Source organism: Artemia sp. Qi Xiang Cuo, unplaced genomic scaffold (assembly GCF_049724085.1).
Source record: "Artemia sp. Qi Xiang Cuo unplaced genomic scaffold, ASM4972408v1 HiC_scaffold_3144, whole genome shotgun sequence".
Taxonomy (NCBI): Eukaryota; Metazoa; Arthropoda; class Branchiopoda; order Anostraca; family Artemiidae; genus Artemia; species Artemia sp. Qi Xiang Cuo.
In genome coordinates this window covers 159145-175743 of record NW_028300539.1, presented here as the reverse complement: position 1 = coordinate 175743, position 16599 = coordinate 159145, and the positions used below count along the sequence as shown (strand labels likewise).

The 16599-nt window shown below is 36.0% G+C and overlaps 4 non-coding genes across 4 annotated transcripts; all 4 read right to left on the bottom strand.

Moving 5' to 3' along the window:
• Window positions 1–215: 215 nt before the first annotated feature.
• On the bottom strand, window positions 216–407 carry LOC148938548 (U2 spliceosomal RNA). The gene has a single exon (XR_016143678.1). It is a non-coding gene; the product is annotated as a U2 spliceosomal RNA (small nuclear RNA).
• Window positions 408–3949: 3542 nt separating this feature from the next.
• LOC148938547 (U5 spliceosomal RNA) lies at window positions 3950–4061 on the bottom strand. Its single transcript, XR_016143676.1, has one exon. It is a non-coding gene; the product is annotated as a U5 spliceosomal RNA (small nuclear RNA).
• A 731-nt stretch (window positions 4062–4792) lies between these two features.
• Window positions 4793–4958, bottom strand: LOC148938546 (U1 spliceosomal RNA). The gene has a single exon (XR_016143675.1). It is a non-coding gene; the product is annotated as a U1 spliceosomal RNA (small nuclear RNA).
• A 698-nt stretch (window positions 4959–5656) lies between these two features.
• LOC148938545 (U2 spliceosomal RNA) lies at window positions 5657–5848 on the bottom strand. Its single transcript, XR_016143677.1, has one exon. It is a non-coding gene; the product is annotated as a U2 spliceosomal RNA (small nuclear RNA).
• Window positions 5849–16599: the final 10751 nt, after the last annotated feature.

Here is a 16599-nt window from a genome sequence, read left to right as displayed (position 1 = left end):
GAAAACACAATTTGTTAATACTTAAGATCAAATCAATATAATTCTGACTTCTGATTTGGGGCCCCTCCAAACTCAGAGGAGAGCTTTAGCCCAGCCAGTCCCTCCAAAATAACGCCCCTGTTCAAGGGCTTGGAAACTACCAGTACGTTTTCAATTAAATTTGAAAAGCGAATTATTCTCATAATTGATTTAGTATCTTAGACTTCGGCTTCCGCTTAAAAGGGGTCCGCCAGAGATACTGCAATACCAGGCCAACACTTGGAGGGAGGGGAGCAAGCCCTGGCACCCCTCTGGTTTCCAAAATGCATCCACTATCGTGGTTGGTGCCACAAAGGGACCGTATAAGATATTAAATTGATGAGGACAGATACTACATGTTGGCCTTAGCCAAGAGGCCGAAAAGCAATATGCCAATAATTGAACAAGGATTGTCACAGAGTCTATGAAAATACAAGTAACAAAGTTTGCCGTAAATTTAATTTCAGTTGCAATACTCAAAAAAGATTTAATTAACTTATCAGTTTGTTCTCCGATTTTTCTAAACTACATGAAACATTTCCCATGATATTTAAGTTTATTTCAAAATTAAAATTGTAAACGGAAAGTTTTCCAATTAAGACTTGGAAAAATACTTATATACTTATTTCTAGTCATCAACTGCTATAATAAGCAGAGATGGGATAAACTCTAGATAAGGCATGATTCTAGTTGAGGGGCTTTTGACTATCTTGGAGAATAGTTGCACTAGGAGATTGAAACTTTCAGGAATAAACTCAAGCCCTAAATCATGCCCCAGGAAGGTGCATTGTAGCTTCCATTTTAACTTTGTTTGATTTATTTATTTGTTTGATTTAAATAAAAAACCTTATCAGTTAAAAAAAAACTGTTTTACTATTTCTAATGCTTAAGAAATAGCATAGAATTTTTTTTCCATAATTTTGGTTGGTCTCCTTTCCCTTAAAATTAGGTTTTTAAAAAAGGACGCTATCGACGTGAAGTGGATTTTAAGTTATTTTAGATTATATTTTCGAAGTTATCATGTATTTCTGAAAGTTTTATTCCTATAACCTAACTATTCCTAAGATAGCAAAAGTCCCTCTACCTAGAATTTTACCGTGTTTACCCATTTTACTCTTGTGTTTGGTATATAGGAGATGTAAGCAAAACCGAACTTTTTAAATCTTCAATGTTGGTGATAAAACTACTAACCTAGCCTATTTACCATAATCTCTATTCTTTTTCCCTCTATTGAGTTGAAGTTTTACCTTTCCATTATGTTAAAGGTGCAGACTAGGGACCCCTGAAGAAAATAACATTTCTTATCCTATATTATTCATTCAATTTTACCAGTTTGTTCTTAATAAAACAGTTTGTGGTAACGAATCCGAGGCAACGCTTTAGCGTTGCCTATAGTAAAGGCCATACGGCTCCAATGTTTTATTATTATTATTATTTTTTTTTCCCAGAGGCACTTCATATGGAAGGGGTTGTCGTAAAAACTTCAAAGGGGGATTATTCGATTGGAAATTAAGAGTTCTAGTGCTCTTTTTAATATTCGAAAATAATTGGAGTGCAACTCGCCCTCCCCCCCACGCCCATCATTCCCCCCAACACATCCAATCAAAGTTTTGAGATAGCCATTTTGTTCAGCATAGTTGATTTCCAGATAGAAAATATATTTTTAGGAGGAAACTCCCCACAACCCTCAGGGCAAGGGTTTTAAGTTACGCCCTGGGGGCATATAAGGTTTTTATAGAAGGCGTTGTCGTAGAAAATTCAAAACAGGCTCAATCGATGCGAAATTAAAGGGCTGGTGCCCTGTTTAATAATCGAAAATGATTGGAGTGTAACTAGCCCCCTCCCCCCCCCCACGCCCATCATTTCCCCAAACACATCCAATCAAAATTTTGAGATAGCCATTTTGTTCAGCGTAGTTGATTTCCTGATAGAAAATACATTTTTGAGGAGGACACTCCCCCATAACCCTCAGGGCAAGGGTTTTAAGTTATGCCCTGGGGGTATATAAGGTTTTTATAATAGGGGTTCTCGTAGAAACTTCAAAACAGGCTCATTCGATTTGAAATTAAAGGGCTAGTGCCCTTTATAAAAGACGAAAGTGATTGGAGTGTAACTAGCCCCCCCCCCCCCCCCACGCCGATCATTTCCCCAAACACATCCAATCAAAATTTGGCTCAGCGTAGTTGATTTCCAGATAGAAAATATATTTTTGAGGAGGAAACTCCTCCACAACCCTCAGGGCAAGGATTTTAAGTTACGCCCTGGGGGCATATAAGGTTTTTATAGAAGGCGTTGTCGTAGAAAATTCAAAACAGGCTCAATCGGTTAGAAATTAAAGGGCTAGTGCCCTTTTTAATAATCGAAAATGATTGGAGTGTAACTAGCCCCCTCTCTCCCCCCAGGCCCCGCCTTTCCCCAAACACATCCAATCAAAATTTTGAGATAGCCATTTTGTTCAGCTTAGTTGATTTCCAGACAGAAAATATGTTTTTGAGGAGGAAAATCCTCAGCATCCCTCAGCGCAAGGGTTTTAAATTATACCGTGGGGGCATATCAGGTTTTAATAACAGGGGTTCTCGTATAAACGTCAAACAAGGCTAATTCGATTTTAATTTAATGGGATAGTGCCCTGTATAATATACGTTATTGATTGGTGTGTCCCTCGCCCCCCCCCACGCCGATCATGTTCCCAAACACATCCAATCAAAATTTTGCTCAGCGTAGTTGATTTCCAGATAGAAAATATATTTTTGAGGAGGAAACTCCCCCACAACCCACAGGGCAAGGATTTTAAGTTATGCCCTGGGGGCATATAAGGTTTTTATAGAAGGTATTGTCGTTGAAACTTCAAATCAGGATCCTTAGATTGGAAATTAAAGAGATCGTGCCCTTTTTAATAGTCGAAATTGATGGGAGTGTACCTCGCCCCCCTCCCCCCCCCCGCCCCACCTTTCCCCCACCACATACAAACAAAAATTTCAGTTAGCCAGTTTGTTCGGCCTAGTTGATTTACAGATAGAAAATATATTTTTTAGGAGGAAACTCCCCCACAACCCTCAGGGCAAATGTTTTAAGTTATGCCCTGGGGGCATATAAGGTTTTTATAGAAGGCGTTGTCGTAGAAACTTAAAAAAAGGCTCATTTTATTGGAAATTAAAGGGATAGTACCATTTTTAATCGTCGAAAATTATGAGTGGTCCACTAGCCCCCCCCCACGCCCATCATTCCCCCCAACACATTCACACAATAGTTTGAGATAACCATTGTGTTCAGGTGAGTAGATTTCCAGATAGAAAATATAATTTTGAGGCGGAAACTCCCCCACCACTCTCAGGGCAAGTGGTTTAAGTTATGCCCCGGGGGCATATAAGGCGTTCTAGGGAAGGCGTTGGATAGAAGGCGTTGTGTATAAACTTCAAAAAAGGCTCATTCGATTTGATCTTACACAGCTAGTGACATTTTTCATAGTCTAAAATTTTTGGAGGGCCACTGGCCCCCCCCCCACGCCCAGCCTTCCCCCCCACCCCTCCCATCAAAAATTTGTGACAGCCCTTTTGTTCAGCGGAGTTGATTTCCAGCGAGAAAATATATTTTTGAGGAAGATACTCCCCCACAACCCTCAGGGCAAGGGTTTTAAGTTATGCCCTGGGGGCATATAAGGTTTTTATAGATGGTGTTGTCGTAGAAATTTCAAAACAGTCTCATTCGATTGGAAATTAAAGAGCTAGTGCCCTTTTTAATAGTCGAAAGTGATTGGAGTGTAAGTAGCCCCCCCCGCCCATCATTTCCCCAAACTCAGGACTACTACCGAAAGTAGTAGTCCTACTGACCTCTCATGTCATTTACGTCTCGTCAAACAGTAAGGGTAAGTAATCGGGTTTGTTTGATAAGTGGTCTTGGAATTTTAGAATATGCAGCACAACTATAGGCTAGCCTCCCTTGCGGCATTCAAAAATTTGTTAAGACTCATCAAGTGCCCCTCCCCACGGTAATCTTTAGTAAAAGGCAAAAGATTAACTCGACATGAGGAGAGGCCAGAGGATTTATAAAAATAAATCCTAGTAAATCCTTATCGTTTTTTTTTAACAAGGTTTGAAAGTAATAAGGAATTCAATTTCAAATAAAGTAAATGTGGGCAAAAAAATCATATTATGGGAAAAAGTATTAAACGAACAGCAATTCAATGGCAACTTTGAGGACATTGCAAAAAAATTACATACACAGAAAATAACATAAATGGTCAGTAATCAGGCTCAAAAATAAGTGCAATGTAACTGAGTGGTCGATCAATGACTGTCGCCAAGTCCCCCCCTATTTAAATAGTCCAAGAAGCTTGTCGGTAGTGAAGGAATTTTTAGTTTGATATGTTGCCAACGCAATTGACTTGATGAAATGTGGGGGGACCAAGGGCATTTCACTTTTTTAAGACTAGTATTTGTGACTTAATCTAAATTTCAGCAATTTGATTCGATTCCTAGTTCAATTTAAAAATCAGTATTTAATAATTACAGAGTATTTTCAAAAAAAAAATGCATTAGGAATCTATAGAGTATATGCCCAACTCACTCAGATGCTAGGGATTTTAGGCACAATTCTTCCGTAATATTTCAAACATGTAAGTTTATCAAGAAATTCATTTTTTCAAAAGGGCCCAATGATCAATTTTACATGTCCCATTATTGTCTTAACAACATCAAATTGTATGCTTTTCCTTACAACTGATAAATACATCACATATAAAGGAGGCCTAAGAACAGAACTTTACAGAGTGTGACAGGAGTTCGCACGAACGCAGTCCCCCAATACCAAAAATTACACTGTTGAGTTACCCCGCATTTGGGGTAATCACAAAGGGTAAGCCAATTCAGAGTGTAATAGAAAGACCTCACCCAGGGAGTGCCTCCTTAATGATCAAGGCAGCTTCCCATCCCAGTAAGCATTATCTATTTAAAATCATTTCGCATCTGGCGCTTGTAAAAACTCCCGTTTCTTTGAATAGCAATCCGATGCATCAATTTATTTTAAAGGTAAAGTTTCGCAAAGACTTTTCACATCAATGAATCAAGTTTCGGAATTGTTTTATAAAATAGTAATAATCCAATTCATTTTCATGTGTACACACCTTAATCCTTTGAATGCAAGTTTACCTGTTTGAGAAAAGAAAATCAGGGGTTTCTCACTCTGTTATAAATATGACTGAAAAGTCGAAACTTTTATTTCTGAGAACCCAGTGGCCGTTCTTCTCGTTAACAACCAAGGGGGGCTTTAGTCATTACTACTACTACTAACAACTCACCACAGAACCAAGCCCTCTGAGGCCAAAACCAATCACTTCAGCAATTCTGTTCGAATCTTGGTTCAATTTAATTGTCAGAATTTAATAATTGCATACTATTTTCGAAAAAGATGCATGGGGATTTCGATCCAGGTTGAGGATTTTAATTTAATTATGGCGAGTGGTCATTGGCTTTTTCACAATTAAATTTTGTAAATTATTAACAGATTTTCGTTTTTTTCGGATAAAAATAAATATATATATGTCAAATAGCTAAGAAACTAAAGATATGATTTCTAGTATATATAAGGACGCACATTAAGCTTCAGTGTTTAAGGTTCATGAGTTTGGATTTCCCCTCCAAAGGGGTGCGCCAAACGTGGGAGTACTGCAATACCAGGCCCACATATGAACTGACCAGAGCGAACCCCAACATCCCTTCGGTTTCCAATAGTCAGTTTAATATTCTTGGCCACAGGGAGAGACCGTATCAAATATTCATCTGATAAGAAGATATGCTCTACTTTGATCTTAGCCAAAACGCCGAGAAGCGATAATTATATAAGGATTGTCAAAGTCTATATAAGAATACGAGTAAGAAGCTTTATCACAAATTAAATTTCTGTTACAATACTCTAATAACACTGAATGAACCTATCACTTTGTCTTTAGATTTTCAAAAATTTCATAAGACATTTATCATGATATAAAAATTTATCTTAAAATATTATCGGTAAACGGAAAATTTTCTAATCAAGACTAGGACAAAATTGTTATTCAAAATGAAAAAATCATACAAAGATTTCGGATACTAAAAACACAAAACTGACCTGTTTTTCTGTATCAGTGAATTATTCCGTATTATTTGAGATTTGAAATGAGCGTGGGCAGAACCTTAATTTCCGTTGGGGGGGGACAACCGGCGGTCTGAGAGTGGAGCATAATGGGGGCTGTCAGTGGCAGTCATTCCTGTCCCAAAGCCAAGTATACCCCTGGAGCACCTCCGTCATAATCTAGGAAGTTCAAAAACCCACTAAGTCTGATTTGATAAATTCAAATGTTGTGAAAGATTTTCAAATTAACAAATCAAGTTTCTAGATTTTTTTTTTAGATAGTAAAAACATTTTTTCTCAAGTTTAAAAACGTATTACTCGCATGAGAGAGAGCAATGCGATAAGGACGAAAATAAATCCTATTAACGTAATATGAGTTTTGTTCTATTATAAAGTATATGAACATCATAAGTACAAACTATAATAAAAAACATAAAATTTGGAAAAAATTATAAAATAGTTTCAAGACCGAAAAGGTGTTTTTTTTAATTAATCGTTATATAAAATATTTACATATATAAGAACAACATAAATAAATTTAAACACGCAATTTTTTAAAAAAAAAAACCAGGACATTTTGGTTTTCTAAAATTGTCTATTGTGCTGTACCCGTAAGACCCCCCCCCCCCGCAAAAGATAATCTACCTCTTTGAAAATAGTTTATTTTGATTTAGTTCAATTTCCCATTGAACGTGTCGTGACAATTTCAACATAGTATACTTAGCCGTTCTTGAGGTATCGCCCTTTGTCCGAAACTGAAAGCATAAAATGTATCTTGTTTAGTTTAAAATCCCACCCCCTCCCCCCCCAAAAAATACCCTGATAATCGATATTAACTTCTAATTTTAATTTTTATATTAAAATTTTGTTTAACGTTATTTTTTGGCAAAGCCACGAACATCTTGACGTAGAAAAAATATTTTCAAAAAACATAAGATTGCAATCATTTTTCAATATCACTAACAAATTTTTTTTTAAAGGATTTTATCATTTTTTAAACAAAACCCCCAAACAAAAAAAAAAAAAAAATAATTCAATCCTCTAAAATATTTATACGGACTTTTTTTAACCTAGCCCCCCCCCTCCACGCCCGGTTTTTCTCAAACCCCTATGATAAGAACTTTGAATAGCAATTTTATAAAAAATTATTCAAAGACCATATAACTTAAACTCCGGGGTCGACGCAGCACCCCAGGGCCCGAGGGCAGGCGTTGTTAGTTATGCCATGGGGGAATATATGGTTCTTATGGAAGGGATGCTCGTAAGAACTTCAGAGAGGGCTAATATGATTGGACATTGAAATTTATAGTTTAGTTTTTGAGAGTCAAAAGAGATTGGAGGGCAACTAGCCCCCACATGCCCATTTTTTCCCGAATGGATCTGATAAAAATTTTGAGATAGCCAATAAGTTAAAAAAAGTTCAGAAGATAGATAACAAATACTCGGGTGTCGACACAACCCCTCTGAGCCGGAAATTGAAAGTTTGATTTCTCTTTTTAATAGTCAAAAGAGATCCGAGGACAAATAGCCCCCCCCCACGCCTTCTTTTTGAAAAACCCATCTGATGAAAATTTCGAGGTAGACATTTTGTTTAAAAAACAATAGTTCAAAGGAAGGATAAAAAAACTCCGGTGTCCATAAAATCCCCCAGGGCCCGGAAGAAGGCGTTCTAAGTTATGCCCTAAAGGCATGTATGGTTCATATGAAAGGAATGCTCGTATAAACTTCATATAGGGCTCATTTGATTGGAAATTGAAAGTTCTAGTTCACTTTTTAAGAGTCAAGAGATTTAAGGGCAACTAGCCCCCCATGCCCTTTTTCCCGAAACCCATCCGCTATAAATTTTGAGATAGCCTGTTTTTAAAAAATTGTTCAAAAAGTAGATAACCAAAACTCTGCTGTCAACACAACCCCCCAGGGCCCAGGGGGTAGAAGTTGTAAGTGTTGTCCTGGGGGCGTGTATGGTTCTTATGAAAGGGGTCCTCGTATAAACTTCAGAGAGGGCTCATTTGATTAGAAATTGAAAGTTCTAGTTCACTTTTTATGAGTCAAAAAATATCCGAGGGCAACTATTCCGCCCCCACACACCCTTTTTCCCCAAGCCTATCCGATAAAATTTTTTAAATAGCCATTTGATTAAAAATAATTAAAAGGTAAGATAAGAAAAACTCCTGTGTCGAAGCAAGCCCCCCATGGCCCGGAGGCAGGCGTTGTAAGTAATGTTCTGGGGGCATATATTGTTTTATAGAAGGGAAGCCTGTATAAACTTCGGAGAGGGTTCATTTGATTGGAAATTGAAAGTACTCGTTCACTTTTTAAGTGTCAAAAGAGATTGGAGGGCACCTAGCCCCCCCCCCTCCACCCCCTAAAGGCATCAGATAAAAATTTTGAGATATACATTTTGTTAAAAATAGTTCGAAATTCAGATAACAAAAACTCCGGTGTCGACACAGCCCCCCAGGGCCCCACGGTAGGCGTTGTAAGTTATGCCCTGGGGGCAAATATAATTGTTATGGAAGGGATGCTCGTCTAAGCTTAATAGAGAAAACTGAAAGTTGTAATTCACTTTTTAAGAGTAAAAAGTGATCGGAGGGCAATTATCTTCCCCCCACACTCCATTTATTTTTTTTCCCAGACGCCTTTCATGTAGAAGCTGTCGTCGTATAAACTTCAAAGGGGGCTCATTTCAAAGGTGCAAACTTTTTTCACTTTGATATTCTTACTTCGATACCAGTTTTTGTACTTTGATGAAGATTTGATTATTTTTTCAAAAGTTTGATTTTGAAATCAGGAATTTTTAAAACTTGAAATTTTTTGCAATAAAAAACGAACACGAATTAATTGAAAAAAAACTTTCCGAAAAATAAGTTTTTCAAAGAAAACCAAAGGCCATTTTAAACTTAAGCTCTGCAGATACAAATACCTGTAAAAATTCAAACTCAAAACGATCAGAAATTACTAATAAAGAATAAATGAAACCCAAAACGAACAGAAATGAAATAAACAATCATAGGGAAAACATACAACAAGTAATAATATAAATGAATAAATAGATCTTAAAGCGTGTACTGCTTTGATTGAATATGAAAATCAAGCTTAACACGAAAAAAAATATTTTGCCATTGAAGTATAAATGAAACTTAAAACGAACAGAAATTAAATAAACAATCAATGCAAACAAACATACAATAGATATAAATGTAAATGAATAAATACATTTTAAAATGAGTGAAACTTAAATTGAATATGCAAATCAAGCTTGAAACGAACTAAAATCACTACGAACAAGATTTTGGGTATCGCCTCCTTCTCTCACTGTAAAAGTCTAAAACTTACTGCGTCATTGGCGCTTTACTGAAAACTATATGCGTCTTGAACAGTCTTGGAAAGTATACACAATATCAAATTGAATATTTGATATATAATAATATTAGTTGTTGAAAGATCCATCAGTACAAGAATTTATTTCACTCTAATTTTATTTTTATTTTCAATGCTGTAAGAACTGGAAAAGAAAATATTTGTAATATAATTCGTTTTTAGTAAAGCACCAATGACGCAGTAGGCTTTTAGTTTTTATTACAGTTAAGGAAGGGGGCAGCATGAAAACTCTTGTTTGTAGTGAAACTATATTCGTCTTGAACAACTCTAGAGAGAACCAATACATTAAACTGAATATTTGATGTATAATGATATTAATTGCTGAAAGAACATCAGTCAAAAATTTACTATAATTTTAATGTATATTTTCAATATTAAGTACAAAAGAAAATATTTGTAATAAAATTGGTTTTCAGTAAAACGCCAATAATGCAGTAAGTTTTAGACTTTTACAGTGAGTGAAGGAGGCGATGCCCAAACTCTTGTTTGTAGTGATTTTTGTTCGTTTCAAGCTTGATTTGCATATTCAATTTCAATCTCACTCGTTTTATCTATTCATCAATTTACATTAATATCTATTGTATGTTTGTTTGCATTGATTGTTTATTTAATTTCTGTTCGTTTTAAGTTTCATTTATACTTCAATAGCAAAATATTTTTTTTCGTTTTAAGCTTGATTTTCATATTCAATCTAAACTTTACTCGCTTTAAGATTTATTTATTCATTTATATTGTTACTTGTTGTATATTTTTTCCTATGATTGTTTATCTAATTTTTGTTCGTTTTGGGTTTCATTTTTTCTTTAATAGTAATTTGTGGTCGTTTTTAGTTTTAATTTTAAAATGTATTTGTATATTCTTATCTTAATTTGAAAATTGCCTTTAATTTTATATGAAATAATTATTTTTCTGGCGGTTTTTTTTAATTAATAATAATAAAACATTGGAGCTATATGGCCTTTACTAATGGCAACGCATGATTTTAACAGGTATTTGTATCTGCTGACCTTATGTTTAAAATGGCCCTTACATTTCTTTGAAAAACTTTTTTTTGAAAGTTATTTTTTTAATTAACAATAATAAAACATTTGAGCCGTATGGTCTTTACTATAGGCAATGCTAGCGTTGCCTCTGACAAGACTGGTTAGCTGTTCGGCAGGCATGTTTCATAGGCAGCGCGCGAGCGCTGCCTAAGTCAAGAACGATGTGGGCACAATGTGTTTTTGGTTGTTTTTTTTTCTCCATACCCGGGCACTTCGTATCGAAGGAGTTGTCGTAGAAACTTCGAAAAGGGCTCATTCGATTTTAAATTGGAGTGGCTAGTGCCCTTTTAAATCGTCGTAAGGGATTGGAGGTCAACTAGCCCCCCCCCCCCTATGCAACCCCTATGCCTTCAAGCAACCCCTATGTCTTCCAAAGGCCAGGACAAAATTTGCAGTTTACTGAAAAAATACAAATGAATGTACATTGTCAGTTTAATATACATATACTGATATTTAGTAATCAAAATGTTAATATTATTTGATTTATTAAAGTTATAAAAGTAAAAACATTTATATTTTTTAAAGTAAAGTGCAAATTTTGTTCTGGCCTTGGGAAGGCATAGGGGTTTTGCGCCCAACTCATATTTATTTCTGCTCTTTTTGAGTTTGACTCGGTTATTTATTGTAATTTCTATTCGTTTTGGGTTTCATTTATTTATCGATGCTGATTTGTGGTAGTTTCACGCTTGGTAGATTATTTGATTTTATTTTTGCTCTTTTTTTGTTTTCTAGATAAAAAACATTTTTTTGAGGAGGACACTCCCCTACAACCCTCGGGGCAAGGGTTTTAAGTTATGCCCTGGGGGCATATAAGGTTTTAATAGAAGGCGTTGTCGTAGAAACTTAAAAACAGGTTCATTTGATTGGAAATTCAAAGGGCTTGTGCCCTTTATAATAGTCGAAATTTTTATTGGATGTGTTTGGGAAAATGATGGGGGTGGGGAGCTAGTTGCCCTCCAATCAATTTCGACTATTAAAAAGGGCACTAGCCCTTTGAATTTCCAATCGAATGAGCCTGTTTTGAAGTTTCTACGACAACACCTTCTATAAAAAACCTTATATGCCCCCCGGGCCTAACTTAAAACCTTTGCCCTGAGGGTTGTGCGGGAGTGTCCTCCTCAAAAACATATTTTCTATGTGGAAATCAACTACGCTGAACAAAATGGCTATCTCAAAATTTTGATTGGATGTTTTTGGGGGAATTATGGGCGTGTGGGGGGGGGAGGGGTCCAGTTGCCCACCAATTACTTTCGACTATTATAAAGGGCACAAGCCCTTTGAATTTCCAATCGAATGAACCTGAGTGTCGTCCTCAAAAATATATTTTCTATGTGGAAATCGACTACGCTGAACAAAATGAGTCCTCCTCAAAAACATAATTTCTAGTTGGAAATCGATTACGCAGAACAAAATTGCTATCTCAAAAATTTTGATTGGATGTTTTTGGGGAAATGGTGGGCGTGGAAGGGGTGTTAGTTGCCTTCCAATCACTTTCAACTATTAAAAAGCGAACTAGCCATTTAAATTTTCAATCGAATGAGCTCTTTTTGAAGTTTCTACGACAACGCTTTCTATAAATACCTTATATGCCCCCAGGACATAACTTACCACCCTTGCCCTGAGGGCTGTGGGGGGGTTATTATCCTCAAAGACCTAATTTCCAGAATTTTCAACCACGCTGAACAAAATAGCTATCTAAAAATTTTGATTTTATGTGTTTGGGGAAAAGATGGGCTCGAGAGGGGGGATAGTTGCCCTCCAATCACTTTTGACTATTAAAAAGGGCACTAGCCCTTTAAATTTCCAATTGAATGAGTCATTTTTGAAGTTTCTATGACAAAGCTTTCTATAAAAACCTTGCATGCCCCCAGGGCATAACTTACAACCTGTGTCCTGAGGACTGTGGGGGGAGTTTCCTCCTCAAAAACAAAATTTCTATGCAGGAATCAACTACGTAGAACAAAATGGCTATCTCAAAATTTTGATTGGATGTGTTTGGGGAACTGGTGGGCGTGGAAGGGGTGTTAGTTGCCTTCCAGTCCTTTTTGACCCTTAAAAATGGCACTAGATCTCTCGATTTCCAATCGAATGAGCCCCCTGTGAAGTTTCTACGACGACCATTTCCATATGAAGTGCCTCTGGGAGAAAAAAATCATAATAATAATAATAATCACAGTCAACACTATGGCGTTGGCTATAGTAAAGGCCATACGGCTTCAATGTTTTACAATTATTTTTTTTCCATAGGCACTTCATTTGGAAAGAGTCGTCATAAAAACTTCAAAGGGGGCTCATTCGATTGGAAATCGTGAGTTCTAGTGCCCTTTTTAAGGGTAAAAAGTAATTGGAAGGCATCTAACATCCCTTCCACGCCCACCATTTCCCCAAACACATCCAATCAAAATTTTGAGATAGCCATTTTGTTCTACGTAGTTGATTTCCAGATATAAATTATGTTTTTGAGGAGGACACCACTCTCAGGGCAAGGGTTGTAAGTTATGCCCTGGGGGCATATAAGCTTTTTATAGAAAGCTTTGTCGTAGAAACTTCAAATTGGCTCATTCAATTAGTAATTCAAAGGGCTAGTGCCCATTTTAATAGTCGGAAGTGATCGGAAGGCCTCTAACCCCCCTCTCACGCCCACCTTTTCCCAAAACACATCCAATCAAAATTTAGAGTAGCCATTTTTTTCAACTTAGTTCATAATTCTGGAAATTAGGTCTTTGAGGATGACAACCCCCATAGCCCTCAGGGCAAGGGTTGTAAGTTACTCCCTGGGGGGATATAAGGTTTTATGGAAAGCATTGTCGTAAAAATTTCAAAAAGGGCTCATTCGATTGGAAATTTAAATGGTTAGTGCCCTTTTTAATAGTCAAAAGTGATTGGAAGGCAATTAACACCCCTTCCACACCCACCGTTTCCCCAAACACATCCAATCAAAATTTTGAGATAAAAATTTTTTTCAACGTTGTTGAAAGTTCGGGAAATTATATCTTTGAGCATGACACTCCCTCAAAGGTCTTCAGGGCAAGGGTTATAAGTTATGCCCTCGCGACATATATGGTTCTTATGGAAGAAATGCTCGTATAAACTTTAGAGAGGGCTCATTTGATTGGAAATTGAAAGTTATAGTTCAATTTTTAAGTTACAAAAGATATTGGAGGGTAACCAGCCCCCCTCATGCCCGTTTTTCCCAAATGCATCCGATAAAAATTTTGAGATAGCTTTTTTGTTAAAGATAGTCGAAAGATCATATAAATAAAACTCCGGTGTCGAAACAACCACCCAGGGTGTTTGGGCAGGTGTTGTAAGTTATGCCCTAGGGGCATATACGGTTCTTATGGAAGGGATGCTCGTATATACTTCAAAGAGGGCTCCTTTGATTGGAAATTGAAAGTACTAGTTCACATTTTAAGATTCAAAAGAGACTGGAGGGCACCTAGCCCCCCCCTCCACACCCTTTTTTCTCAAACCCATCCGGAAGTGGAAACCAACCCTTGCCCTGAGGGCTGTGGGGGAGTGTCCTCCTCAAAAACATAATTTCTAGTTGGAACTCAATTACGTAGAACAAAATTGCTGTCTCAAAATTTTGATTGGATGTTTTTGGGGAAATGGTGGGCTTGGAAGGGGTGTTAGTTGCCTTCCAATCACTTTTGACTATTAAAAAGGGAACTAGCCATTTAAATTTCCAATCGAATGAGTGGCCTAGGGAGTTATGCGCCTTAATGACGGCATTTGTGAGGTAGAAAATTTAATATATATCTAAATTTTTATTATACTTCTGAAATTAAAGTTAAGGTCATTGGGGGGCAGGTGCCCCCCCCTGCCTCCCCCTCCCTACTGCCCCTGTCCATAGCCTATATTTCACAATTCCATAATTAATATATTAATGCTATCTCTAATTTTTTACAGTCATCGTGAGTAATATGATCAATCACTAAGATAAGTATTGTAAAAGCCACTACTTATCTCTAGTAAAACAAATACATGATCTTTAATAGTCCTCGCTGAGTGTTTAACTTATGTCCCTAATACACCATTATCAACTTCACAAACTATTTTTAAAAAAATAGTTCGTCAATCTTCTACATTGTCAAATTTTAATCTCGACAGTTAAGTATTAAACTATTCCTATAAAATTTATAAGTTTATTTCTGATACTCATCCTAGAGACTGCCAACGTTATAGCATCCCGGATTGTACCCTTCCTAAATTTCAGCTTTAGATTAATCATACCTACTTCTAGATGGTGATCGTTACTTTTAACATCAATAACAGTACTCTTAAATATCTTAGTTGCTTGCATCGATCCTGTCAGTCTTTATTTTATAATAACATTATCAGTAAGGTCAGCTGTCTTCCAAACATATGGATGCCATGTTAACTTATGGGGCATTTTATGACCCAATGCTGTACTGAATAATATTGAGACAACATGTTAATTAGTCTCAGTATTAAGTGGAAATGAAATAGGAGCATAAATAAGAAAAAGATAAGTATAAATGAATCAGCAGGAAAGTCACCAGAACAAATTAGAAGGAAAGCTGGAATAAGTAATAAATCATCTTTTCAAGGGGTTTTAAAAAAAGATTTTAAAATCGACAGGACTATCAATAACGATATCAGGACAGACCGTAAATTATTAATATAAACAAACGTTTTGAATAATTAAAAGTAAATTATAAGTTTTTAAGTAGAAATTTATATATGACGACGCAGTAAAAATACCCGGATTTTCATTATTATTTCTTTTCTTTTTTAAATATTTTTGTGTTTTTTTTTTTGTTAGATTTTAAAAAAAATTACAAAAAATTGAAGAAAAGTGGTGCAGTACAAGTAAAGATTTGGGGACCAAAAGGGAATTAGCCCAAGTTTTGAAGTAGAAGTAAAGAAAAATCTTTTATATGCCAACAAAGGTGCAATACATGAACGTCAACATATAAAATTAAAAGGAATCGTTGACCAAGATAAAGTCTCTCAAGGATTCACTCCAATGGAACAAAAATCAACAGGATAGTTAAAAATAATTATATTTTTTCTGTACTGTCATTTCTCATTATGATTTTTAATGATATTGACATTAAAAGTAATGACTACATAAGAATTAGTGTAAGTCTTCAAGCATGAATTAATTATTATTATAATATATTAAGTAAGTGTATGTATTAAGTATTACTATATTAGAACTAAGTGACTAAGTGACAATTCTTAGGTAGTCATTACTTTTAATGTCAATATCATTAAAAATCATTATTAGAAATGACAGTACCAAAAAAATATAATTATTTTTACCTATCCTGTTGATTTTTGTTCCATTGAAGTGAATCCTTGAGAGACTTTATCTTTGTCAAGGATTCCTTTTAATTTTATATGTTGACGTTCCTGTATTGCACCTTTGTTGACATATAAAAGATTTTTCTTTATTTCTACATCAAAGCTTGTGCTAATTCCCTTTTTGTCCCCAAATCATTACTTTGACTGCACCTCTTTTCTTGGAGTTATTAGCCTGAATGAAGGTATTTGTGAGGTCAAAAATATCATATGGATCGAAATATTGATTCTACTTCTGCAAGTAAAGACTGCACCTCGTTGGCATATAAAGTGAATTGAATGGGCCAACTGTAACCACACGCTCTAAATTGTGAACTTATTAATGCAAATACAAATTATTTTTCAATCAGTTTTAGTCTACACGAATTTAAATGAGCGAAAAGGACATTTTGAAGAGCAATAGAAATCAGATTTTTCCCTGAGAAAAAAGGACAGTTGTCCGGAACTTAAATGGATGACGTACTATGTTATCCTTGTCATCCAACTGCTACTACTACTGATTACTCACTGCAGCACGAAGTTGCTTCAGGCCAACATAGCTGTGACCCCCTCCTCCATCATAGTCTATTTAAAGATTAAACCTTTAACCCCTCCTATGGAGTTCTAATTTCCATTAAATCCTTCCTCAAGACGTCTTCCAACTCTATTCGGGGACGACTTGATTTTCATTTGGTCCCACATCTTTGGCCAAAAAGCACAATCATTGGCAGCCTGTCAT